We start from the raw sequence: 27,789 nt of genomic DNA on the forward strand, positions 1-27,789 counted from the left end.
GAGTAAAAAACACGAATTTTCTGGGAGCCAAGGCTCTCCGTTGAAACGCCCCCTTTCCCGTCGTCATCCAGTACGTTGAAAGCGAAGGCGTCTTCCTTCTAACCCCTCATTGTACTTTTATGGTTCTTTTCAAAGTCCGTTCGAGGGTCACTTTCATCTTTTCCACCGTGCCTTTTTTACGGTTGTCTCCGCCAAGATGTTACGCATCCTCCCACTGTCTTCCTTTGCTTCCTCCGGCTTTTTCTTTTTTCTAAGGGCACATTTGTCCCGTCTGCGCGCAACGTGTAAAAATTGCACGGATTAAATTCTCTGACGTGCGCCGCGTAGGTAAATAAATTTGTAGCTGTTTGGCGTAGAAGGAAGGTCGTTTCGTGACGAGTATATGTGCGGTTCTCAAGGATCTTTTTATCGGATAGTTGATACAACATCGTTTATCTCGTAAATAATTTTCACATCCCAGCGGTTTTCAACAATTTCTTGTCTGTATTATAAAATTCCCTATACGTGTATGTTTTGTATATAAACTATTTCCTTTGGAGCGGTTATTTTCTCTTTTTCCAAATTAGCTAGCAATAATACAACATTTAATCGACGTATTCAATTTGGATTTTAAGGGAAAATATTTAAAATGCATCAAGGATTCAGACATACCTGATTTTGTTAAATTACAATACTTATCTATTCCCAAATCGCTTTTTAAAGTAAAATTTCTTAGAGTAAAATGCTTTGCCACCAGTTTATTGTTTATTGTCTTCTCTATTAGAAGAAGCGTTAATCGAATTATGGATAAAGAGGAAATTCCAAAAGAACACAAAACCGGAATTACAAAAACATCTTTCTAAAACCATTGTACGAGGTCTAAGCAGACGTAAAATCGTACTTTGTGAGTGACTTCAGATGGGCGCGTAGATGCAGCTTTCCCCAGGTTAGTTGACTTGGCGAGTGACGGGATCGGGATCTCGACAATCGTGCAACGTGATTCTACACGGATCACTTGGGATCAGCTGCGACGGGACACATCTACCTTTATGTCGAACGAGGGAAGTTGATTCCTTGAGATGCTGCAAAGCGCAAAGGGTATCGTCTCGTGGCGTAATCGTGTACCATAGCGAAGAAAAGGTCTGACCTGGTCTGTTGCAAACCTCGTTAAACGATCCTTCCCAGGCTGCCACGAGTCACGGTTTAAACGACGTCTAAAGAGCCCTGACAAACAATACTTCGTTACCTGAATGGCTTTAGCTCACTGGTCAATTTTCTTTTCTGACCGGAGAAGAATCTTTCGGACGCATGATCATTCCGATTTATATTTGTTTACATATATTTATCTGTTTCCTTATTCTTTCTGAAAACAAATTGAAACGCTTTCATTCTAGTTGTCTCCTATTTGCTAAAGCGCTTGTTCGAACAAACGAGAGGGACAAAGAATTATGTTCTTGCCTTGCTATCTGTTTTAAAGTATCAATTTCTTTACTCTCGCTGATTGTATCGTTTCCCATGTAATAATTCGTTTTTTACTTGATAAGAAGATTATGAGATTACAAGATTTGATAAGAAAATTGTTGCAAACTCGTACAACTTTTTACCTTCTTCTCTACGTTAGATTCAAATATCTGCGAAGCTTTATTTATAAGATGGACATCGTTTCGAAACAATGATTTCCTGACTGCGGTTCCTATAGGATCGTTCTTAAGTAGTGATTTATCGACGGCATATTGGCCGTCAGTAATAAAAAATCGTTGAACCGTTGGTCGAAATCAGTGATCGCTAAATTATGGACCTTGACGAGGCTCCTTATAATCGTGATCAGACGTGTTCATTGAGAAAAAGATTTCTAAGATCGGCGATGCTGTCAATGTAGCCGCATAAATTGCTCAAGACGAAAACGATGAATTCATCTTACGTTCGAAAATTCTGCTAGCGAAGACAAATAGTTTTTGTCTTGCCGGATAAATCGTCGATATATCTTGGCTGTAGGGCAAGGATTCCTTCAAAGATTCTTAAGCTTCAGCATCCTTCGTCCAAGGCGATGTATGGCAGGACAGATTCTCACATCGGCTCGTGTACAGGAAGCGGAGGAATGGTCGGAAGGAAGGAGAGAGGGGCATATATAGGAAGGGAAAAGGAATTTCGTTGAACTGCGGTGTTCGTGCGATCATTGATTTACGATGGTACGTCGTAAATACCACCGGTGATGTACGACCATGCTTCCCCTCCTCTCTTATCCTTTACCCCTGCATACTCTCCCCTGTTTTCCCTCGTAAGTTTCTTCTTCACTCTTCTTTCGCCTTCGCCACCGACGTTCCCTTTACGGACCTCTTCTTGATTTATAATATCTACTGGCCTGTTGTCTCTTTTCGTTCTCTCTTCTCGTACATACCTCCTAGGTGCTCGGACTCTCGGTCCTCCCTCGACCTTCTCCCTTTTCTCTTTTCTCATGTGTACCGTCGTGTTGTCTGCTCGTATCAACCGTAGCTTCAGCTTTGACGTTCGTTCTTTCGTCTGCTTCTCCCCTCCTTTCTTTTTTACTTTTTTGACCTGACTCTTCTCTCCTATATACATATCTACTATTCGCGTTGAAATGGTAAACGTTCTGCGAGATTCTCGGACGCAAGTTTGCGATGTCTGAGACGTTTGATCGTGGTTCTTTCTTTGATATTTCTCTCGGATACGAGCAAAGTAATTTCGTGGAAAGCCTATGATATTCGTAGCGCGACTATCGTATCAAACGCCAATAAAATTTTTCTCGTAGTGAGAAGTTTGATAATAGAACAAGTACAGTTGTACACGCGCAAGTGTATTTTTCAAATTATAAGTCGATCGATCTCTCCTTATTTGATACGTAATTTAAAAAACAAAGATTTCTTTTTTTCAATCTTGTGATGAAAAATTGCTCCGATAAAAAGAGAAGAGTTTGTAATCTAAAACTTGTTACTTCTGTATGTGTGTGTATCTCTCTCTCTCTCTCAACGTATTAATATTTTTAGTATGTTATAGCACAAGAGGTGTCAGATTTTAGTTTATGTTCACATCTGTTCGCCAGTTTATGTATTTTTATATATAGTTTACATATTTCCGTGTTTTAAATTAAACTAAAGACGGAAGGACTAAACGTTTGCCACTTGAAATTCGAGGTAAACGAAGCGAGCGAAAGGAATTATCATCAAGGATGGGAAATTGATGGCAATGAAATATTCACCTGCTCGTTCTTGAAATTATTCGAACCCTTTTGCAATTATAATTCCATTCAAATGGGAAGTGTTGGTACGTTCAAGAATAGTACCTTGAAGTGTCACGACGTATTAATATTTGACCCGTTTAGATGGATGTTTTGGCATGTTTGTTTTTAATGTAAATCTATTTAAATTAGTGCTGTTGCGACGCAGTTTGCGAGATTCAGCACAGATACTTGGCATTGCAATTATTCCTGGCTGAGCACTTTGAATATTCATTAGAATACTTACTTTGCATAGTGTTAAGTGCCATCATGAAATTTGTAATTGCGCTAGGGTAAAGGATAATCCCGTGAGCGGTTTCCATTCTATGGTCTGGAATGTGTTTCAACGTTATACTTATACGACCCGGCTTTGCCTCTATTTTCGTTTATACTTTCTTATCGATTCTATTTCTAGCCGCGAGTATGAAGTAACCACGCTCTAAATTTGATATCATTTAATTTCATATTTTATTTATTTTCCATTTTGTATTTATTTTCATATTCTATATGATATCTTCTATTTTCTATTTGCGCTTAGTATTCTTTAATCATTTACTAACTGTTCTACATATATATATAATATTATTAACAATTTTATCTTTCTTCTATATATGTAATAATAAATATTCAATATCTTTTATATTAATAATATCGTATCTTGGATATAAGAGAAAAATTAATCGAAAATATAGAAGTTTCGCTTATTTTTCTAATTTAAAATTTCCTTAAGTATTACATTTCATATAGCGAAATTAAAATATACAATACGTGTAATATTTATCTGTTAGTAGTTGCAATAGATTATTGCATTTCTCATCGCATATTATTATTTGTTATTTATGTTTTTTAAACATTCGATGACGATATGGATCGAATTTCGAAACAAATATTAATTACTGGTTGAAAGCAACGAGTTGCTTAATAATCTCGGAGGATGGTTGTATAATGGTATTATAAACAAGTAATTAACCACGTGGACGTTTTCGGTATCTGATTGAGTACGTATAAATTGAAGCGCAAGCGATTCGATCGATTGTCATTGTTTGTTCTGCAACGTCAATTGTATGTTAATTATATCGGGTCTATTAAAGTTTTTCTTCTAAATTGATTACGTTTATGTCACCGTTACACACTTTTCAAAACAGTATTCCAATTATTAAGCACGTAGGTAACAAATTTTTATAAAAAAAGTAAATTTTTTAAACTTAAAAAGTAAGTTTGTGTTTTAGAATATTCAACATAATTTTTAACTAGTTTCATCGTAGCTTTGAACTAGTATTCCTATCCAGCTTGATTTTACAAAATATGATTTTCCATTAAAAAAATTGTGTTATTTTTTTGCAACTACTTTAATCAGTATGTGTATGAGATGGCGCATAAAATTCTAATGTTCGATGAGAAATAAAAATATTCGTTCAGAAAAAAGAAACAATTATGGATTAGATAAATAAAGTGTTAATTACTTTGTGTACTTTTCCGACCAAAGGATTAATCACATATTTATACGCGATTCGTGTATGCAATTACTTTAATAGAATGATTCATGAAAACGGAAATAATATTAATACCATTTACAAATGAACCTTTTCTTCCGAGCTATTCACTTTCTATACACGCAAATGAGAAAGACAGAAACTTCTGTTTTTCCTTTGTGAAAAGAGTGCTGATTAAAAATACTTTTATAAAGCTATAGGCGTCTGTATGCGTGAAGCAAAATCAATTTTCTTCGCTTATGAACACATACATATATGCCTGGAAAAAAATTCCATTGCTGTGGCCTACGAACGCTTATATGCCTTCAGCGAAGTTTCTAATTATTTTCATCGAGCAAAAGCGCGCATTACAGCTGTATCTTCCTCGAAGTTGAAAGTTGAAACATCGAATATTTTTTTTTTTTACAATTTACTAGACTTATACCACAATTAGTTCATGTATACTTGCTCGTAATCTTTATAAGAAGAAAGAAAACTTTATTCAAGTCATGAACGTATCTTGTCTCTCTAAAATATGTATACACAAAGATATAAGATAAAGTATTTTCCACGAAATACAAGAGAAGGATTTGTACCGAAGATGTTAAAATTCACAATTATATTAATCGTAAACATTTAAAGGAAAGTAGCATTTTCAATAAATATAGAATAGGTAGTACTTAAGATAATACTTACATATGACTATCCATGCTTTTCTGATGTACTTTCACGTATCATTTGGTACTCCGAAAATACCTGTCGCATTTACTCTCACGGCTCTCGGTATATCTTCTTCTCACTTGGTCTGGCAGCGCGTGGCGCGTTATTTTAAAATCGAAATGTTCCTAGAGCGTGTACCGCTTTCTAAAACGCATCGTAGAGCTGACGACTCGTCACGGCATTTAATCTTCTTTCCCCATTGGTGAACGTGTCTTTTAATAGAATCATATTCTACCGCATTCTTGCGTGTTGATGTACGGCGATTATTATCGAGCGAAGAATCGCTCGCTCATTTGTAACACAAACGGCCGCCGGTTGGCTGGCAGGAAAAGTGGCTCTGCCGTGAAATCAATGAAGATCGATCGAAGGGAAAAACAACAGGCCGCTCGCAAAGCGTTCGCAATATACGATGTCTATATATTATGTACATTACTAAAAAGTATTCCAATACGTACTCGTTTATTTTTGACACGACGTATTTTAATCGAGAGGATCTGCGCTTTTATTTTATCCTTCGTTGTTACGATATCTGTGAACAGTAGGTATGTCTATGCTAGTCCATACATTTACGAGCATAGCTATAGAAATGGAATCTGCATAAAGATTTGGTTCATCCTGTAAATATCGTAACGAGTATTTTATCTTGGATATTTTTGCATAACATATGCTTTCTGTACAAATTGAAACGTTTAAATTTCCTATAAATTGCATAAACATCTGTAATGTAATAATAGAAAATTGGCTATTAAAAGATAATGTATACCGATGGAAGTAATAATCTTAAGAATTAGGATAGGACGAATAAAAATCGCGTGTATCTCCCAAAAGAGAAGATCCATCATTTTGTGAATTTTGTAACGTTAAAGTATTAATATCAAACATTATACGTGTCTCTTTACACATTAATCGTTGATTCTTTTTATTCTCTATAAGATAGTTTTGCGGTTTTACGGTTTAAAAGATATTTTAATTTTAATTTTGTAGAGGTCGCCGTATGAAATAATTTTTGCATCGACCAAGAGTAACTAAAATACGAACGATTTCAAGATACACGGAACGCTATACAGCCATTTGTAATTCCACGTAACTTCGTCACTCTTCTGTGTCCCTATTAATCGTAAACGTTTGATGTAAAAATAAAAGTTTTATCTTCAGATCGCCCAGTTCGTAAACCATGAAGCAGATAAAGAATATTCTTCCAAACTGATAAAACCTCCAGGTACATAAATTCAAGCGGTGGTACCTAAAATCATCGAGCACATTGACGATTTTCATTCTAATTAATGATACCAAACTAATTAAATGAAACTTAATCGAAACCAATAATACTGGCAATTTTTTAAACAGACAATTCCAATTTCTAATCTATCGATCTCGAAAAAGAGGTCGTAAATGTCTGCGGTCGTTAATTCCCTCGTATATTATACACTTTGGTAAAATGCAAATACTGTTACCACTAATCGATCAAACTGTCCGGATATTTTACGAACGGTAGCGTATGTGTGGCGATGGAAAATTAAGGTTAGCAGCACGAACGATTAGACCGTTGCTTTTGGGACGACGCAGAAGGAAATGGTGGAGGCGAGGGCGGTGGGTCAGCAGGGCCCCGGTCCGAGCAAAAGGGATAAAGAGAGGGATCACTCGGCCACGAGAGGAGACGAGAGGAGAGAACAGAATGAGCGATAGTTGCGCAACCACACCTCCACCGGCGTCGAGCGGCGATTACGCAAACGTGATAATTAATTGCCAGTGTTCTCTGTTTAATGACTCGTCAAGTCGTTTGCTAAACACGCCAAATCACCGGTACGTCACGAAAATCGCTATACAGGTGCATCGTTGCGTGTCGAAGCTGTTAATTCCACGGCGTAGTTGCATAACCGTCGCGGCGATAAGATCCTCTTTTCTCTTTTTTTTTTTCTTTCCTCTTTCTTTCATTTCGTTTTTCGTCTTTCTCGCGAACTCTATATACCTCGTCAATGGCTCGATGTAGTTTAGATTTTAGCATCGTTTCTCGTTAACCTCGGGATGCGCCCGTGATACATCGTACGTTGGGACGATGCTCGTGAGTCATCGAGTTTGATTGATATCACGCGAGACTGTACACTATACGTTATACGTACTCGTTCCTCGTTGATACGAAATTTATAACCTGCATTTAAACAAGGTTTCGGAAGGTGATTTAAATTTGAGAAAATTTCGTATTTAATCATGTTACGTCTTTTGTATTATTTGCCGCGTAATTGTGTTTCCTTAATTTTTGGTATATTTTCGACTTAATTCTGTTTCTGACACGATGTTTCTTCTTTTTTCTTTTTTTATCTATTATGAATCAATTTAATTACGAAGTATCGCGGTTGATTTATGTGTGTGAACAAGAAAAGTCGAATGAAAAGAAGAAAAGACTGACAGTTATCAAAAAAAAAAAAAAAACTTATGGTAGCAAAGATTTTGAAACTTGTGGGCAAACAGGAGTATATTCTATAGGATATACATATGTGCTATCCAAGTGTATCATCGAAGATCGGACGTATTCAACAGAAGGTTTAGGTAAGAACGAGTTTCGCATAACGTCGGTAGCGTAACGGTAACCCTTACTGCTTACGAAACCGGCGGTCGGGTGTTCGAATCCTGTAGGAGCTGAATCTGATTTTTCGCTCGAGTCCTACGGTATTTCGCGACATCAATTCATAATTGGTTCTACATATTTCTCGTTTGGAGATATATGAGCTCGAAAAAATATCAAATATTTCGTGTTGCCCGATGATGAATGAAAAAATAATCGTGGCCAGGGTCAATCTAGCAGAAGAGGCACACGTGGCTGGGGTACTTAGTTACCGCGATGTTCTGCCTCGGGAAGGTCTGAGATAAAGTTGCCTCTCTTCCAACAGGGAGGGACGCTCTAGAAGGGCGATCCTTTAAATGGGATACGAGAAAACCAGAAACAGCGGTAAACCAGCCTTCTGTCGCCGTGGACGCCAAGTGTTTCTCTTCTCCTTCTCTTTCTTCTCTATGGTTCCTATTGTATGGTTCCATTCTGCCCTGTCACGTTCTTCATAGTTTCTCATAGTGTTTGCCTCATTTTCACGTTTCTCTCCGACTGCTCTTAACTTCCTCTCCTCAATCCCTGCAACCATGTTCCTTGAGAATACGAGAGAGATGGGAAAAACTGTGGCAGAGGTCGGCTGGCCATACCGATGGAAATTCCCGTGACTCGCAATTTCAGTACAATCTGCAAGCCATCCCTCCGCGTCTTTGTATCTACACTCGTATTTCGTGGACTCTTCTAAGGTGGGGTGGAACTCAATTCAGACTAATCTGACTCTGGCCCGTTTATTAAAACCTGAGGGCTGTCTTTTTTACGACCGTTGCCGACCTCTTTTTCCTTTTTACCGACTGGAGCTCTCGTTTGTCATTTAAACAAGTAGTCTTCTAGCTCGTTTCTAATTTATCATCTGATGTTTAACAATGGATCTCTATCCGTTATAATCGTACGATCGTATCTTGATTACCTTTAATCTTAATCTAATTAACTCTTCGAGTAAGTTAATTTTAATTAAATATTAAAAAAGAATGTATTCCCAATTTATTGTATTCTGCGTTTAACAGAAGGATTGCCATATAAATTTTACCAAGTCAATCAAGAGAGAGTCCGTTTGTTGAGCCAAATGTGAAATTATTGTCTAAAATATAATGTAGATTTAGATTAGAAGTTTTAAGAATTAACAAAAAGGTATTTAAGATATATAAATGGTAACAAAACAAAGATATTGTTTGACCATATTTGACTGTTCCTTACGATCTGTGCTAGGTGCCCTAAGAAATTTATTTAATCGAATACGAGCATCGTTAAATCAAATATTTATATCAGTTGGTTAAATCTTAAATCAAATTCTTGTGGAATAACGTTCATCGCCTGACGGTCTTATTTCCGTCAAGGTCCTGAATTGCTTTCGACGCATTTTGTATTGAGTAATGGGCTAATTATAGTTTTCACTTGTTCAGAAACTGTGGTTGGCATCGATCGTCGAAATAACGTTCCACGGGGCGTATCGAGTTTACCGAGTGTTTTTAAGTTGCTCGTCTCGTTGATCAGAATTTTCATCGCAGCCGATCGATCGACGTTACCATCGCTTTCTTTTCTTCCTCGTACTCGTACGATAAAATCGTTCGCTGTGAAGATAAACGATGATCGGGATGTTCCTGTTTCGCTGTTCGTGTCAATTTGTTATCGTCATTGGCGCGCGTTTGCGATCGCGTACACGCGTTTCTTGTATATTCTCTGCCTGCTTTTTTCTCTCCCTTTCTTGTTTTTTTTTTTTTTGTGTTGCTCCCCTCCTTAGTTCCCTGGCGTCGAAGATCTACGCGCAAGAATACACGCGGTGTGTAATTTATAGCTGTGCTGATTGTACGCACTACGGCGCCGCGTGGCGTGTTTCTGAGTCGATAACATCGAGAATACGCACCTGGTTCTACGGCTGATGCGTGTATCGCGTACTCGTCGTTTCACTCTGATTAAACAAAGATACTTTTAAACATTGTTGTGATAAGTCTTCGTTAAACACTTGAAAAATCTTCGTTTGCTTGCGATTACTCGCGCGGGTAATTTTCATGCGTAGCGCTGTTCGATCGCACTTTTTCCACATAAATCTTGATGATTCATTTTCTACGTCTTGCGGGTACTTGTAGAACTACCTTTCTTTCTTGCGCAAATAAAAATGTAATCTTATTCATTAACATTTCTTTTTTTTAACCATTTATGCGTTGAGAATTTTTTAAAGCAAGTTGATTAGCAACCGCAGCATTTTTTGAAACTAAAACTTATGCTTCGAAGGAATAAAGAGATGCTGAATTTTTATTTATACATGTACAATAATCTTTCTGATCGTTTTATCGTATACATTCGAGAACAACATGATATAATAATTTGCGCGTTGTAAATGTCGCCAAAACGACATCGGTGGAATGTAAAGGGTTAAATTTACGATATTAAGGTAATTTCGAAACAGATGGACTTCTCTTAATCGACCGTTGCGGGTTGTACTTCCGCTGTATAAATGGCTAGTCGGTTAATCTGAAAATATACGCTCAATATCATTTGTAACGTGTAAATAAAATAATATACGCACCTGTGCACGTATATTTATGAATTTAGGTGGGAAATAAATAATTTGGACAGGTTGCTAATTGCTAATCCTAATAAGTCATATTAAATTATAATGTTAAGAAAACAGAACTTCTGAATTAGCCTCTTTATACGTATATCCAATTTCCCTTTTGTGTCATTTCAATATAAAATCTGTGCGGTGTATTCACTTGTGTTTCACTGAATTTTTTCCTTCATGGATCTGTTAACAAAAGATATAATCGATTAAAGTGGAGCTTATTGTATAATAAGAAGAAGTCTAGTGTATTTTAGATGCTTGAATTATTATGTTTGCCAGTGCTGTACTAACAATAAGTTATCTTCTTAGAACGTGCGGTAATTACAACACACTATCGTTATAAATAGCTTGGAAAACAAATTTGCTTCGGTTTATCTGACCTTTCAACAAAAATTATATTATTGCATTAAGCTGGTTTATTAGATTTTCTTGGAAATCACCCGTTGTACGTAAAGTAGAAACTTATTTTCAGGCAATAGAATAAGATCTTAAAGTATCTTAAACGATAGGATAATACTAGTTGTTACAGCTATGAGAAATAATATTATGCTTACTAGAAATTAAAGAATTAATCTTGGTGAAAATGTTATAGAAATATAATATAAAATTCACAGACATTAATTACAATCGCTATAATAATGCAGCTGTGACGCATTGCCCATTTTGCTCGGTTCATTAGTTCATTTCTATCTGAATTATCCCGTAATTAGGAACAGTTCATACGTTATGCAAATATTATGAAACTTAATTTAACGTGAAATTTCATGCTGATCAAATTTCCGGGGAACTTGACTGACTTAAATATTTCGTTTCGTCGATACTCGTTTGCCGATCTAAATGCTTTTTTGATTTCATTTCGTCGAAAGCTGACGTACCGTGATTTGATCTTGAATCGTTATCATCGATCCAGAGCAATTACGGCTGTCATGTGAGCATTATTATTGCACGCTGCGAACTAAATTAAACGCGTAGGAGCACAGGTAATTTGTACTGATAACGAACCTCTCCCACACAAATGTCGTCCGCATGGAACCGACCGATATTCGAATAGTCCGCGCGATCGTGATCGTGATCGTGATCGTGATCGTAATCGTGACCGCTTTTTAATCGTATCAAGCTTAGCATGATCGTAAGAAATTTTCGTTCTCCTTATATAATTAACGTGCCTGCAATATTCCAGTGTAATAAACGAGTGCTGGAATTTGAAACGTACTCAGATAAATTAACGACAAATTGATAAAAGATAACGAGACTTGTACGATACAGTAGCTATACATGATGCATATTTCACACTCCGATACGGCGCTCGTTCGTTCGTTTTTTGATGACAGCGTGATCGTAATGTGATCTTTAAATAGATTCATTGAGCTTTCACGCGATGTAAAGGGGCAGGGCACTTGACATTGCAAATATCGATTGGATGGTTCATGCGGGTTCTTTTAGACGCGCTATAGGAATTATTTCGGCCGCGTACTACTACACGGAAGTTAATATTCCCCGATCACGAATAAGTCGTATTACCGATTATCATCGTTTCTAACTACGTTTGCTATGTCGGATATACGTTGACGAGATTAATTTTGAACGGCAAACAACGCGAGATCTTCGATACTCAAACTATTTATAGAGGTATCAGCCGTCCTCGTAAAACTTGTATGAGCTCCGCTTAACCAAAGTCTAGATAATGTCGCTTTTAATTTTAAAACGCTTTTAGTGCAACGATAAAATGCTTGCACGCCGCCCTGGCGATTTATAGCGGTGAATTTTTTATGCTTATTTTGCAATACCGCGCGGTACAATTTTAATTTTACGTTCGTCTAACATTGTCCTCGTAAACGGTACACGGCGATACACGTCACCGCATTAATGAGACACAATCAATCTCGATGCAACCTCGTCGGTGGAATTTTCGCGTTGTAGAACGCTTCGAACGAAGGCAATGCTTTGAAAATGATATTGCAGTCGTTTTCGATGATAGAGCTACTAATTTTCAGCCACGATGTAGGAAGTTGCCGGTTAACGAGGATAATAACTCATTGTGATCGAGTAATTCATTGTATTTCATGAATCGAGTTACGCCAAGCTAAAACTAGGTCTTATAAAACGTGTATTAGATATACAGTGGTTACATATTGTGCAAACGCTTAGACCAACTATCAAATAGAAATGTTCTGTTTTGATTTTATGTTATTTTACGCGTAATTTAACTTTGCGTTATTCGAACTCCTTAAAACGTATTCGATTCAAGAATTGTTGGTGCTTTGCGCCAAAAATATCGATGAATTGAAAATAATTGATACTGTGCGCGACATTTCATTTTCTCGATAATTAAGACATTATTTCGAGTAACAGTACTTTTTCAATAAATTCATTCTTATTATCTACTATTCTGTTGTTAATATTTCAAACGATTTACTCGCATATTTGACTTTCATTTTTCTCACAATTCGTTTTGTACGCGTTGAAGTGAAAATTAAGAAAGTTATACTGTGTAATTTAGAACTTCATTAACTTCTCGAGTATTTGTAAACGAAGACAGAGTGAGAGAGAGAGAGAGAGAGAGAGAGAGAGAGAGAGAGAGAGAGAGAGAGAGAGAGAGCGACCATAAATTACTATCAGCGAGAAGCAAATATGTAGAAATTCGTTTCTACGTAGCATCCTGTATTTCCTAAAAATATGATTAGTTGCCATTATGAGATCACTATCGCGAATGACCTTTTGTACACAATGCCGCATTTCACTGTACAACGACAATGTACACGTGTCGAGATTTAATTTTCTCCTTGTATTGGGCGGAGTTTAGAAATCATTCGTTGACGTGTCCGTTTTCTATTAATAGGTTTCGGCTAATTTATGGGATTTACGGATATAAAAGCTGGTCAACCAGCGAAATCGGCTTATCAGGAGATAAAGCGACGATGTATTCTGCTCGCTTTCTACTTGCACGGTTAACATGGGCCACGATACCGATGACAATCTTTTTAATTTGTTTTCTTGGAAAAGGAGCACCTTACGTCATCGTAGCGTGGAAAGTGGCGTTAGCTGGGACACGGAATAAACCGTTCAATTACCAGCGTTATGGACATAAAATATTGACGTGAATTTGCCTTTGAATATGAAGATTACATCCTTTCATTTTAGTAATTGGCTGGTTGTAGATTTTAGTACGGTTATCTTGTTAGATATTTCTTTTCTTTCTGTTTAGTAAGGTTGTAATTTCACTTTGATATTAAATTAATTTCATTCCATTCAATTATCGAACGCGTTACAAGGGAATAGTTTGAATCTTCATATTGAAAAAACCGGGAAAGGAAAAGAAAAATATGAAATAGTATTTTAATGTTAGTTATTACTAGATTGCCGACATTTATGCATTTATGGGAGATTTAAATGTGGAAAAATGCACGTAATATGCAAACATATGTAAAATATGAGAAACACAATAGGCGTAATAAATTCCTGCTTAGGTTCTATTTCTTCACTTGTGTTGATAAAACTATGAATTTCCGCAAATATCTGCAGTCTAATCGTTTCGTTCGTATTACATAGCAAAATTACATACGCAGAATTGGAAAGCCAAGAAATTTTTCCTGAAAAATTCTCGGTTTCTGAACTGTTACAACTTCGTTGAGAAAAGTCGTATAACGATGGACTTGGGGTTACTTTAGAGGCCAGAGTCTTCACATTCACCTTGCCAAATTGCTCTGCCTGACGTTTTTATATTTACTAGCAAACAGAGGAAGAAAGCGAAGATGATTTCCTTTCTTGAAAATTTTGCGCAATTAGTGGCCTCTATAGAATCAAAGAAACACTTATTCGGCACGGAACCCCCATAAAAATAAAAACCGAAACCTCTGCTTTATTGCGGCTCTTTAAAGCTTAATTTATGTCTTCTGTTATTTTACCGCGTTTTAAATAGAGAATTAGAGGAACATTAGGATTAGTAGCAATCCGTGCAGTGATTTTTAATTCATGTTGAAAACTAACATTTCAAAATAGCTTTTTTTGCATTTTAAACGTTCGGTTAAGTGTCTATTCAATTATGCACGAAGGTGTTAAACTTCATAGAATGTTGAAGATCGAAAGAATAGTATCTACATATATATTCTTAAGAAGCTTAAGAAGCTTAAGAAGCTATGCTTGAATAGAGGTTGTATCGTGTCTGTAAAGTAAACTTGTATTGTTAGTCGTTCTTGTAGTAGGACATTTTACGGTTCTTTTGAAGTGCTAACAGAGTTACTGATTGTCCTTCAAACAATAATATATCATGTTTCCGTTTACGAGAGAACAGGCAATAAGCACGAGAAGTGTTTAGGTAATGGATTCAAAGGATTAACCTTTGCCTGTTACTGGTTTCACATTTACTACCTGTAAAAGTGTTTGCACTGACCTAACTCAAACACGGCTTGGGTTTCCTTTGCACGTTCTGTTCCTTTATTTTGGTTTTTTTAACGAGCCAAATTAAAGTGGCTGTTTCGGTAATTTTTACATATTTCTTCATAGATCTTTTTAATATCTTATCGTGCAACGTATAACGATTATTTTAAAAACAAATTGGATATAAGTCGTGGCATTGTATCAAATATTCGATTTGAAAAACGTTTAAAAAATGTACTTTATAAAAACCAGGATATATGTATGAAAATTTACCAGTCTTTTCTGCTTGTTTTTTTTTGCGTACATTTTTTGTTTCATCAGAATAGAATTATATAACTATATTGTCTGCTTCAGGTGGTGCAAAATTATTTTACAGAATTTGTGTCCATAAAATTCCTCTGATATAAATGTTATTATACGTACGTATATTAATATTATTTAATATCCGTTCACTGCGATAGAGAGAGGGAAGGAGAGAGAGAGAGAGAGAGAGAGAGAATTTCTTCATAATAAATAAATATTTCTATATTAACAGTATTTTATATTTTTATTTTATTAATTTAAAAATTTCGTAATAAATTGTCAGAGTGCGAATAAATCGCTTTATTTAATTTGGTAAAAAATTTCATAAAATCGTTGATACAATATAATAAATTTATTTAACGTATTATTTAATCTTTTTTTATTATTGTTCCTTCTATTTACGATCCGAAGCATTCTCCTTTTTAATTCAGTTCCGTATCACAATTCTTAATGCTAATTATCATAAATATCATTGGGCTTCTACCTATAGCCAGAAGGCTAATGCAGTTTGTCTTGTATTTAAAGGAGAAAATAGCGAATTTCCATGCTATCCGCAATAGAAGTAAATAATGAAACGAAAACATTCGATATCGGAGATGTGACAGAAACTCGAATTTATTCGTTTGAACTGTACTTTTTACCAATACGATCTGAATTTATCTTCTGTTGACGCATAAATTTACTCGTTTGCGTACCGTCGGCACATAATCTTCCATGTATGAATTATTCCTATAACTCACAATCGAATCGATTAACGTGAATATTGAAGGATGCGACTAGCATCTTGATTACCTTTTACCTCGTGCCTTGACAAATCAGGTTTGGTTTCAATTGGCGCAGAATACCACTATTTGTTCCACTATTACTGTTGCTATCGGATTTCTAATGAAACGAAACTGAAGAAATGGAAGCTGCGTATATAGAAATTCGTCTTGCCTTCTCAACGTTATAACAAGTGTTTTACTTTGGGTGTTTTGCGTATTTTTACATATTGTACGTATCCTGTGCGTTTTTCCACATTTAGATCTCCTATAAATGCATAAACATCCGCAATTTTATTTACCGCAAAAACTGGAAAAATTACATTTTTATCATCGACATCGATTTCTTTATAATAACGGAATTGGACGGCTATTTAATTTTATAATATAAAACAAATTTTTTCAATTAAAAATCTTACTAAAAACGAGACATTTTTTACGATAAAGTCTTCAATAAAACACGTGTCGCAATTTGAATAATAGTAACGATCGTGTAATAATGACAAAATAGGAAAACCATACTTTCTATCGAATTGCTGATACAGCCGAAGATAAAGCAGTTGACCTTGAAAATAATAGCGTATTTCATTAGTCGTCGAGGGAGACTCAGTACCTATCTCATTTGTAGTTAACAGGAAATTTTACTGATAATCGCCTATCAGTAGAATTATTTTAGTAGTTTAGTTTCCTTATCGATGTTTCAATAGAAAAAAAAAAAAGTTTGTGTTTAATCTATAAAGAGTCGTTCGAAATTACGTTAGTGCATAAAATTTAATCTTACGTATTTACGCTTAATTTTTTTCTCTTTTTTACACTTTAACTACAATGAAAAAATATAGAAAAGACTGCTGAAATATTTTCTTTTTTTTTTTTTTATTTTTAGTATTTTCAGCGCGAATAAATGGAACACGCGAAACGGCAAATTCTCTCCATTCTTTTCACGCAATTTTACGGCTGACTTTGGTCATGATTTTACGTATACATAGATACTATTTACTAAAAGTATACGGGGTCGCGTTATTTAATAATTGAAAATAACTGTGTGAAACTTGCGGTACCTTTTTGAATTCTTTTGGCTCCCTCGTGAAAACTTCAACTTCTCACCCTCGCTCTTATACCCCGCTCTTTTTTTCTTATGGGGCTGCTTAAACTTTCGACGTTCGTGATATTTTCGAACGATGCAAACTTTCTCGTCGAATGGTTTCAAGATGACGCTACTTGAAAATACAAATTACGAGGAAGCGTTTAAAAGCGTCCATCTATTTTCAAACTATTCGTTTTTAATTTCAATAAAATTAAAAAGAGTATCCTCGTTTCGGCCGAAGAAACTTCTGAATTGCCAAACGGTGGTTGTATAATATAATAAACACGTGAACGAGTATAGTCTGGAATTTTGTCCAGATTTTATTTTTTAACATGAACGTAATATTTTTGCCTACGCACAAAGATGTTTTAATTATAGCGGTAAACTCTTCGGAATTTGTATAATTTTCGATCATAGAATAAATAATGGTTTGAAAATTTCATGCTATTTCGATCGTCCTATTTAGGAAAATGATTCGTTTACACGTCCGTCAAGTACGCAACTGAAATCTGCAACTGGATGATTAAATTTATACCGAGTACAGAGGGAAAGTGCTAGTTGTAATACATTATGCTTCCAGACTTGATTTATGTTACACATGCAGTTGCAGTATGATCACGATCCGTTCACAGTAGGTTCAAATTCTATTTAACGCGCTGATGGGAGACGTGATGGGAGTGTAAACGCAGCGTTTACATTTAAATCGTACGGTTCCAGTCGTAAAGCCATACACGAGGAGAAAAAGTTCCTGCGATAACCATCGTGTTAAGTAAACAGTGGTATCAGAAACGTGGATCTACGTCAAGAAATACCATTCGATCCGGTATCTATTAATTATAATCGATTCGGTTCCTTCCATATCCACTAAAGCTTTTCAAAGAAGATTTAACTGTTGCACGAATACATTTGCTGCGGCAATTCAACTTTCACGCTATGTATATCGTGAGAGAATGTTGACCTTCTATAGAGGAGGGTTTTGCGAGTAGGATAAACGAGACGAAGGATAATTAATATAGTTGGTACGTTGCATCGCGATTAAAATTAGTAACGCGGAATCGTCGATCCCCGAAAGCATGGTGCGTCGACGTGCAGCAACGTTTAAGCGTTTATCGGACGGTTAGAGCAGAGAGACGCGACGACATTTGAGCACCGTCATGATACGCAGCGATGTGGCGCAGCTTTGCGGTAATTACTCGGCAAAAGGGCACGCGGACAATAATATTGCGAGAAAGAGAAGGGAGCGCGGAAGGGAAACACGAAAAGCGTGGAGAGGAAACGACAATCGTCTGGCAAGTAATTGGCGCAACGAACCGACTTAGACATTCGTCTCTTAATGTGCTCTTTCTGCAGTATTTCGATGCGAGAACTGGCTGTCGGGATACGAGGACGAAACGGATGCTTTGGTAAGAGAAAAGAAGAGGGACAGAGAGGTGTAGAGAAATTGAAGCAAATACCGGTGACGAAGGGGGTGGCAGCGAACAGAAAGGTGTAGGAAAGCAAAGGAGAGAAACGCAGAGAAAGCGAAAGAGGAAGAGGAGATAGGGTGAACAAAAAGTACGTCGTAAAGCCGGATTAATCCGTGCCGGCCTCGGCGTCGTCGACGACGACGCCGCCAGTGCTCATTGATTGCATGAAATCGGGGTTTCCTGCTTTTCCATTGTCACGTACAGGCACGCTCGCGTGTTGTTTTCTGCCTACGGATAAATTGGCAAGTGTGCGCCCCCGTAATCAATAGGCAGATCGGCTTTGTTGGGTGGGCGAGGGTGGGTGCAAGGTCGGCTGGTTTGTATCTCACGTGCACACGTGTACGCTGTACACCTACGCGTAACACGTACACCTGTATACGCGTCAATACGATACAACGAGCGTTGCCGTACTAAACGCGCGTTCAGAGGTCGACAACGAATCGGTCGTGGCGCAATTTCACCGTTTCACGGCCTAAAATTCTCTGTTAAAATACGTGCAACGGTGGTTTCACGGCCGTTACGGTAGAGCGTGTGAGACTTTTCGCGAGTGCAACTTTTCTTCTTCGTTGCTTCTAGCGCGACGCGACGGCGTGACTGTACGCGTCGAAGCGTTAATCGTAATGCTGTTTCGTTGGTATGTGACCCTCGTGTTATTCTCAGCGTTTTATAGTCGACAATGGCAAGGTTCAATTTTTTACTGGGTAATAAACGACGGATTGAACGATGGCGATGTATGTGCGAGGTTTAAAGGCTGTAGTTGCAGTCAAACGTCGAAGTGCCACTATAACCGAAATTTCATTCGTTTCCGAGGAGATGGATTATACAATCGTCTGTAGTTTCTCGTTTGGCAAACGTAATAGAACAAAGACTTTTGGCAAAGACTTATCAAACTACCATATATAAATGAAGCTGAATTTCGTTTACGGAAGGGCCGTACCTTGGCAGAGAAACGTTTTCTTTATGTAAGATACGTTTAATTATGCGCAGGTATGCGCATACAAGGTAAATCATTTCTCTTTACGCGACCAGACGTTGCAAGATTCACACGTATCTATAATTTCTTACGCTTCTTATTTTATTTGAAGCACGACCTCTTTGTATACGCGGAATATTAAAATTTTCTTCAACTAATAATTTTCGCAATACGCGAATCTGCGTCTACGGCGCTTTAAACGATTGCTGCACAAAGACGCAAGCGTTGATGCTCGAAGCGTTAAGCGGCTCGAACAAAGCCGGAACGTTTATTCGTCGAGTATTAAAGTTTAAATTAAGCTTGCCTGTTGGTTGGCGAATAAAACTCGCTTGCTATGAAATCTCGATCCGACAATTAAATCGAGCGAACCCTTTTCCCCTACGGGGCCGAGACTCGGATCGTGCACCGTGATCTTGAGTCACGGTGATTGCATGGAACGCAATGGTGGCACGCGATGCGATTGCGCGCGGCTCTTTGCATTCGAGTTTCGTGTACACGTGAATTCACCGGGTTGGCGCACGCATGCACGTTTTTACGCATGTACAGAGGGTCACGCATACGGCCGCCACATGATGCGTAGTAGGCGTGAGCATCGACACACGTACGCGGTCCCAGGTTCGGTCACGATGCGCTAGCATGTGTTCGCACATGTTCACGTGCATACGCATGCGGTGAATGCGCTATACGCTGCATGGAACACGTATTTATGTCACGTGTAGCCGTCACGTTTCGGCTAGGCACGGTTATTGCTGAAAGCCGGCCGGAAAACTAGCTAGCAACGATGGATCGAGAAAACTTTACAAAGAGAGTGAGAGGCAGACGGTGTACTGGGTCGATGAAATGGAGACAGGAGCGTGAATGTGTGCATTTCGGCGCCACGGACATTGATCATCCGCTCTTTTTCGTCTGGTTCTGCTGCAACATTGCGCACATGTTCGTTCCAGATTTTTGGGGATCGTGTGTAATCAACGGACCGATGCATCTGAACAGGGCTTCTCTCTCTTTCTTCCACTCTTTTTTTTTTCCGGTGCTCTTTTTTCATTTTTTCGGGAGAGATCGTGGTCGTGTTTACTCGTGTGGAGAATCCGTGATATCGAGGAAAGGCTTTGAATTTTTATCTGCGAAATTGTATTCCATTTGTCGTTGTGCTTTGTCGGTGCTTTCAGAAATACTTGATACATACACGCTTGAAAAAGTTTTACTTTGAATAACGATGCACTTATTACGTTCGTTTCGAAACAGCGCGCATACGTTTCTGTGGGTTTTTCCTTTTGAAAAGCGGATAGAATTTCCAGTAATTGTTATATCGAAATACGTATTTTAGAGATGACAAATACCTTCGCTAAAGATCGTCGTATTTCTTTCTTCGCTGTTAAATCTCGTATGTTTCTTTCGTATTTTAAATTAAAGTAGATCTAATCGATAAGTTCAGATAACTTTACATTGACAATCTGAAAGCGTTATCTTAAGTGCGCTTCTATTCCTGTTGAAATTACTAATAACCTTTACCTTGCATCTTTTAAAGATATAAATGATAAGTTTAATTTGCTTCCAGGGTAGAATTTGTTTATGTACGTTGGCACTTGAATAATTGATTTTTTGATTGAGAAAATTGTTCTATAAGTTCAGATAACAGAGTGCGGGCTTGATAGATAAGTCTCGTTATAAGGATGGGAAATATTATAAAATTTATCAGGACGATACCGTACTCGTACATTTTTTTCATATACGTTATGTACAAACCGTTCTTTTATAGATAGTAGAAATAAATAAGAAATCAATTTTGTTTTCATTGCACTTCATGGATACAGATTTCCTGTCGTGTAATGTTTCTATCTCTATTTTTACCTCGGTTCATTTTTGTCCCCGTTAGAATGCCAGAAGACAGATACAATGGAGAGATAAATAAAATTATACGGTGTTATAAAAACATGAGAAGATAAACGACGAAGTTTTACAAGACTTGGCGATATCGCTCGTTGTTCCATACATATGTATATTGTGACAAATAGATTTAAAAAGTTACAAAAAGTTTATTCATCCTTAAGAACGTAAATTTTCGGACTGCTCGTTCTGTAAATCTTAATCTTTTTTTTTATGTTATTATAAATATCAATAAAAGAAGCTAATTTTCAGAAATACATTTCGCGTCTCTGATTCTATAGAAAGAACAGACGAAAACAAATTATCGTAAATTTTACTGCTATGCGCTGTTGAAGAAACGTATCGTACGATAATACATCATTATGTTTATCTTATTCCATTGTACGACGATCGTATTTTTGCTGTTTCAATAAACTCTTTCTCATTCTTTTTATCCGACATTAAGTCGAGAATAACTTCGCGAACCGATGAAATACGAATATATGAACACAAAGAAAATATCGTTGCGAACATATAGCTTCTAACAACAAATTTCCCGTTCGCGACAAGATACGCTCCCGATCGAGTTATATTTCGACGGCGTGGCGGTGCTGCGTGGCGCAGAGTGGTGTTTTCATCAGCGGCGCATGGTAATGCAAGCATTCCTAAAAGTAAATGTCGCCGGTGCTGTATGGTCGCATAAAGATCATATAAACGCGTGCCTGTGGAATGGAAAATATTTTCGCGACTCGTGCCAAGTCTTCAATAACCCCGGGACGCGTAAATTTCCCACGTTTATAGTTGTCTGGTGTTTCGCGAAATTTATCTGTCCGCGAGAGTACGGCCGATCGTTTTCGCGATTCTCATTTTTGTTGATTCTTCGCCGTACGATTTCCGCCAATTCTTGTCCGCATGACGCGATACCGAGTGCTTGATGCGATCGAATACATATTTTAAAACGTTCGTCGCACTTTAAATCACGAAATACATAAATTTTCGCTGGGGAAATGTATACCGATCTTCCTGGAGACATTTAGATAAACGAATATACGACACGAGAATTTATAACGTTTTGGAACTGGAATTAATATGCGTCGAGTCACGCAACAGTCCGTTAAAAGACGATATAGGTCAAATTTAACGAGTATATCAGAAAAGAAGAATTACATATTTTAACCTGTTATTTGGTTAATCATCTAATCAGAAATTCCTGTAATTGCGGAATTAAAAATTAGCAAATACAAGTCATTTTCAAATAGACCGAATTTCATTCTTCCAAATATTGATACATACTATTATAATTTACAATTGACATTCTTGTAAAAATGAAGGAAAAAATGTAGGGGATACGTATTATATATGTTGCGAATTATCGACTAAAGAGCAACTGGTCAGGTCAAACCTATCGGTCGATATCGCGTACCTCGAATGAATTAACGCTCAAGGTGCAGGAGGTTCAATATATCGAGTGTTAGAGTAATCCAGCATTGTGTTGAACTTGTTGTATAAACGTAACGTGTGATGTGTAGCACGGCGGTGGTAAGATCTTGTTGAGAGTAAAGTATTTCACTCGTACGGTAGGATGCCTGACAATGAACTGTTCTTCTACGTTGCTGACTTTCCCTACCAGCCGTTGGGTTTCGTCTGTCCATCGTGCCCTTCCGGTTGGTCCTTTCCCGGAGTTTTTTACCTCACCTGAGTTAGGTTTACAGCTCGGAGAAGACATATAATTCGGAATTTCCTAAAGAAAGGAATGCGCCTGTCCGTACAATGGATGTACGGCCACTCAAAATTCCGAACAATATATGTGCAACAGATTGGGAAATAGAATGACGAGTTAACTGGTTTTTCTCAGTTAGTAAATAGAATCACATAGTACTAGGACGATTATGTTTATACGTATTAACCTATATAGCCGCACAAATGTTTCGAAATTTGTCGAGCTTTCGTATTTTGTCATGCTACTTGTCGTGGATAAAATTATTGAACGAGTGGTTCGTAAAATAATTGAATTTAATACCATCGGTAAGTTGCAAAGGAGTCTGGTAATACGATCTACGATTTTATCGCGGAAACAATTTTTTTCTCCTTGCTTAAAAACTATTCGGCGAAAAATTCTCAAATACCTGTCTGATACACTTTTACACGGGCTTAGAGTGTGATCTCCTAGATGGCTCCTATATAAAAACTTGCTGTCGTTGACGTTAAAATGCACGTTGACTTCCCATGTTTTTAAATTCACTGCATTTTTCCAGCCACGTTTTTTGCAACGCTCTCCACCACAGACGCACACGTATCTCGAAATAAATGTAACGTTTCGACACGCGTTCCGTCAAAGTGCATTCACGTGCGGCGGTAGAATCCATCATACCCCGCCATTGAATTTGAATCCGTGCTTTTGCACTAACACATTCTTGTCGGCTGATGAAACAAACCGTTCCGGTTTTTTTTAATTAAAAATAATACGGGCTCCCTCCCCCGAGGGGAAGGATTTTTTTTTTATGCGCAGTTATTTCGTTGCGTCTATTTAGCAGCAAAGCCGTGCTTTGTTCGAATCTGGAGCGTACCAGTTTTCTAAATTTTCTAAATCGAGATTCGTACGTACGAGCAGAGTCGTACGTGAGCGGAATTTATCGTAAATTATTGTCTTTCGTTTCTGTGGGATGCTTTTCGTACGCGAGAGGGAGAGGGGAAAAATACATCCGAACGAAGCGAATAAAAAGCACGAAATACTGCCTTTCAATACGTCCCGCTTTTCGTACAATTCGTTCGTACGATATTACCTTTTTTTTCTCTTTCTTTCCCCTTTTTTTACTGGTTTTTGTTTCGAAGTTTTAATTTTTTTTAAAAGCGTCGTATTTTCACGATTATTCGCGCTGCACGTAGAAATTGAAGTGCAGGGTGCAGGAGCACAGTTAATAACCGATAGGAAATTGTTTTCTTTTCTCTCTTTTTTTTTTTTTATCGGAAGCTTCCGTTCTCTCCATTTATGCAGTAAATTAGAAATATTTAAAATGTGTGATATTTTTATTATCATACGTTCGTTCATTGATTATTAAGAAAAAAAAGAAAAAAGAAAAAAGAAAAAAAAGGAAAAAAAACGGTTACAGAATTCAATAATTCTTCATTTCTCTAGAGCGAACATTATCAAAGCATAATTGTCAGACGTGCCGTAAAAGCAAAGTAATTTAATTGCTCCGCCATAAAAGTGCTATTAAACCATTTAATCGTTTTTTCCCTTAATTGGATTGAAAACATTTCTTTTTCATTGGATTGCTATTACGTTCGCAATGATACTACGAGCCACTAAAGATATTATTTGGGCAATTATCGTCGAATTAGGAGTCAAGAAAAAAACCTCGACATGTATTTGTATCGATCGAAGAAAGATTTCTAGGTAACTGGAAGTCGAGCAAACGTTATTTTCGGTTACAACGTGAGCTTTTTTTCGAATGTCACGGTTAGTCAGCAGAATCCAGCTAAGTGAATTAGACAGATAAGCAGTTTTTTTGCCATATCCATTAATTCGTTTCCAGGTACGGATTCTAATAGTCGGCTTCCACAGCGAAGCGACGCCAAGTGCATCCGCATCGACGTGTGCATTGCGACGCGTCGATTGGCTGACGGTAATGTCACTCATGTATACGTCGACTGCGTCAGTTCGCGTCGGTAATGATTACTGCGCCACACAGTCGACATTGCTCGGTGTGCATCTCGCGCGATCAATGTGAGAAATTTGCACGTCAAAAATCACCGAATTACGCCATTCCAGGTATTCTATCTAATGGAAATCTTCGATTTCTTACCGAAAAAAAAAAGAAAAAAAAGGAGAAGGCAGAACATTGTTGATAGTTGTACAAGAGAAAACGCGCGTTCAGTTCGATGTACACGTTAAAATAGCAAATAGAGCATCTTGACTTAGCAATTTCTTAACCGCACTCTGTTTCTTGTTTAGAAGTTACATTTAATTTTTCCTTTCAAATGATTTTTAAGCAAATGTAAATAGGTTTGGTTATATCATAATAATATAAGTGGGGTATCTTACAAGAATAGAATAATATTTTCCTGTAACAAATCGCACCTAATTATTTTCTAATTCGACCAGTTACTATCTAACACAGGCATTTAAAGTAATTTTACGCCCGTATAATCGCGTTATACGCTTAACTTTAAGAAAACGTGTGAGGGAGACATTGCTAAATTACCGTAAGAAATTCTTTCAGGGGAAAATTACTTCTCAGAAGTGTTATAGGGCAGGTCCTTTCGGAGCAATCGGGTTGCGAGTCGCTTAAACGAAACACGATCTTTCGGTCGTATACACCGCGTCGCGTAATGCGATTCTCGTTGGAAGATCGTGCAACGAGATGCACTGCGTCGACTGGGCCGAACCGCGGAAATGGAATACGGTCATTAGCATCGCGAGGAGGGCGCAATCCAATTAGTCTCTTACACCGAGGTTTCGTGTGGATACTAAGGAATCGAGGAAAGGTTGGAAGAGAAACACGTAGAAACACAAACGTGCACAGAGAGGCAGAAAGAAAGAGAGAGAGTGAGAGAGAGGATGCGCGTGACGGAGCAACGTGTACAGAGAGGAACAGTTTGAATAGCACGATTGAAAACAAAAGAGGGATGAGGAAGGACAAGCGACTAGCTCCGTTCGCGCTTGTCTTTGATCTGCATCGACGATTATGCGAATGCATTTCGATGCACATTGCACAGCTCGCGCATGCGCGTTACCGTCAATAAATATTTATTGACGTAAGACGAGACGGAGAATAACAATAAAACGTTCCGGTGTTTCTATTTGTTTTGCACCCTTGCAATCGCTCTTTACGCTGCACTCTGCTTCACTCTCGTCCCCCCACCCCCTGGTTTTGCTGTTCTCACCCGCCCCACCCCATCCCTCCCCATCGCTCGTTCCTCCTGCGCTGAGCTTGCTGCACGTGCGCGCGCATCTATGTACGTGTTTATTGATGTAACTCGAGACGGTCGCACGCAGTTAACAGCCCGTAAACAGAGAATGCACCGGGAATATACGAGTGTTTTTCGTGCTTGCCTCTGGCATCCACTCGGAGCCGAGCGCCGCTCGAGATTTCTTTATAGCATTAATCCTGGAACGTTATGTATCCAACCGGAGAGCTTTACTTCGCTGCATCAACGGCGTTATTTTCTTTTTTCCCTTACCGTCTCGTTGATATTGAATCACCGTGAATTATGGAGCCCACGTTCGAGCCTCAAACGCCCGAATATCGTTACGTCACATTAAGTCTTAATAAACTGACGCTTCCTTGTACGAAGAGCAATTAATTTGTTCACTCGCTAAGCCGATTTGCCATTTATCTACCTAACAGTTGTTTTCCCCTCTTTCCTTCCCTACTTTATTTTACTTTATCTTAATCTGTTAGGGTTAAGTTAAATCCTATATGTACCTGGTTAGGTAAGATTCGTCATTATTCACAAATCTACTGCAAAATCACGATTAAGTCTTATCTGGTAGTCTATTCTTGGCCAATGTGCAAGAAAGCATTAAAAAGCATCAGGGCCCTACGAATATGTCTATCGAAGTAGTCTACGATTAAACTCCAGTACGTCCTTCGAAATCTCCAACACGCTTTTTTAACCAACTGCCGAGGTAATTAGTCTTTCTCGTAATATCCTATTAACCTTTCGCCTTATATTTTTAAAACGAGCGCTAGCTATTCATTGCCGTAACACGCTGTTGTTTGTGCATCAGGCGCAATATAATGAAATACGAGGGACGTCCACAAAGTACTATCCGTTTACGTATAGAAGCCATATGAAAGGATGGAACGCACTTATAGAAGGTCACCTAGCTTCATTCATGCATTGACACAAGTTGTGCAAAATTTTGTGCTTAAATATTTAATATTGCCGTTGTGTCACACGTTTAAAGTGACGATGCAAATTAAAAATCCCACCGATGACGCTTTTATGCTTTTCGAAGGCTGAAAAAATTCTTTCAAAAGGAATTCACCACCGAATTACGGCAATTAACGGCAATAGAGTTATGGATGAATTATTGAAAGATCATGAGTGCGGGAATTCAATAGGGGCAGAGAAACTGTACGTGACGATACATTACAGTGATCTGCGATTTCATTGCAAACGATATTCATTGTAGTATTTTGCAAAACTTAAAGAGTTGTTTACGATCGATCATGCCTCATAACAAACGATGGCTTAAAAGATTGCGTAAGACGATGGTCATGTGAACTGGCGGCGGAAGCGAAGATATACAAAAACTCGTATAACGTTACGATAAATGTTCAAATAGGGCCGGTGATTGTATTGAAAAGTAATTTATTATATATATTGAAATGACAAATGAAGAAAACTTCTTAAGATGTATTTCCATTGTTGCTATTTCAAAACG

The 27,789-nt window shown here is 37.7% G+C and overlaps 1 protein-coding gene across 2 annotated transcripts in view; it reads left to right on the forward strand.

Moving 5' to 3' along the window:
* The window catches only part of LOC126867402 (mucin-17-like), a 381,530-nt gene that overhangs the window by 4,855 nt on the left and 348,886 nt on the right, over positions 1 to 27,789 (forward strand). The gene's annotated exons all lie outside the window — the stretch shown is intronic.

This window comes from Bombus huntii, chromosome 7, assembly GCF_024542735.1.
Source record: "Bombus huntii isolate Logan2020A chromosome 7, iyBomHunt1.1, whole genome shotgun sequence".
In the NCBI taxonomy this organism is placed as follows: domain Eukaryota; kingdom Metazoa; phylum Arthropoda; class Insecta; order Hymenoptera; family Apidae; genus Bombus; species Bombus huntii.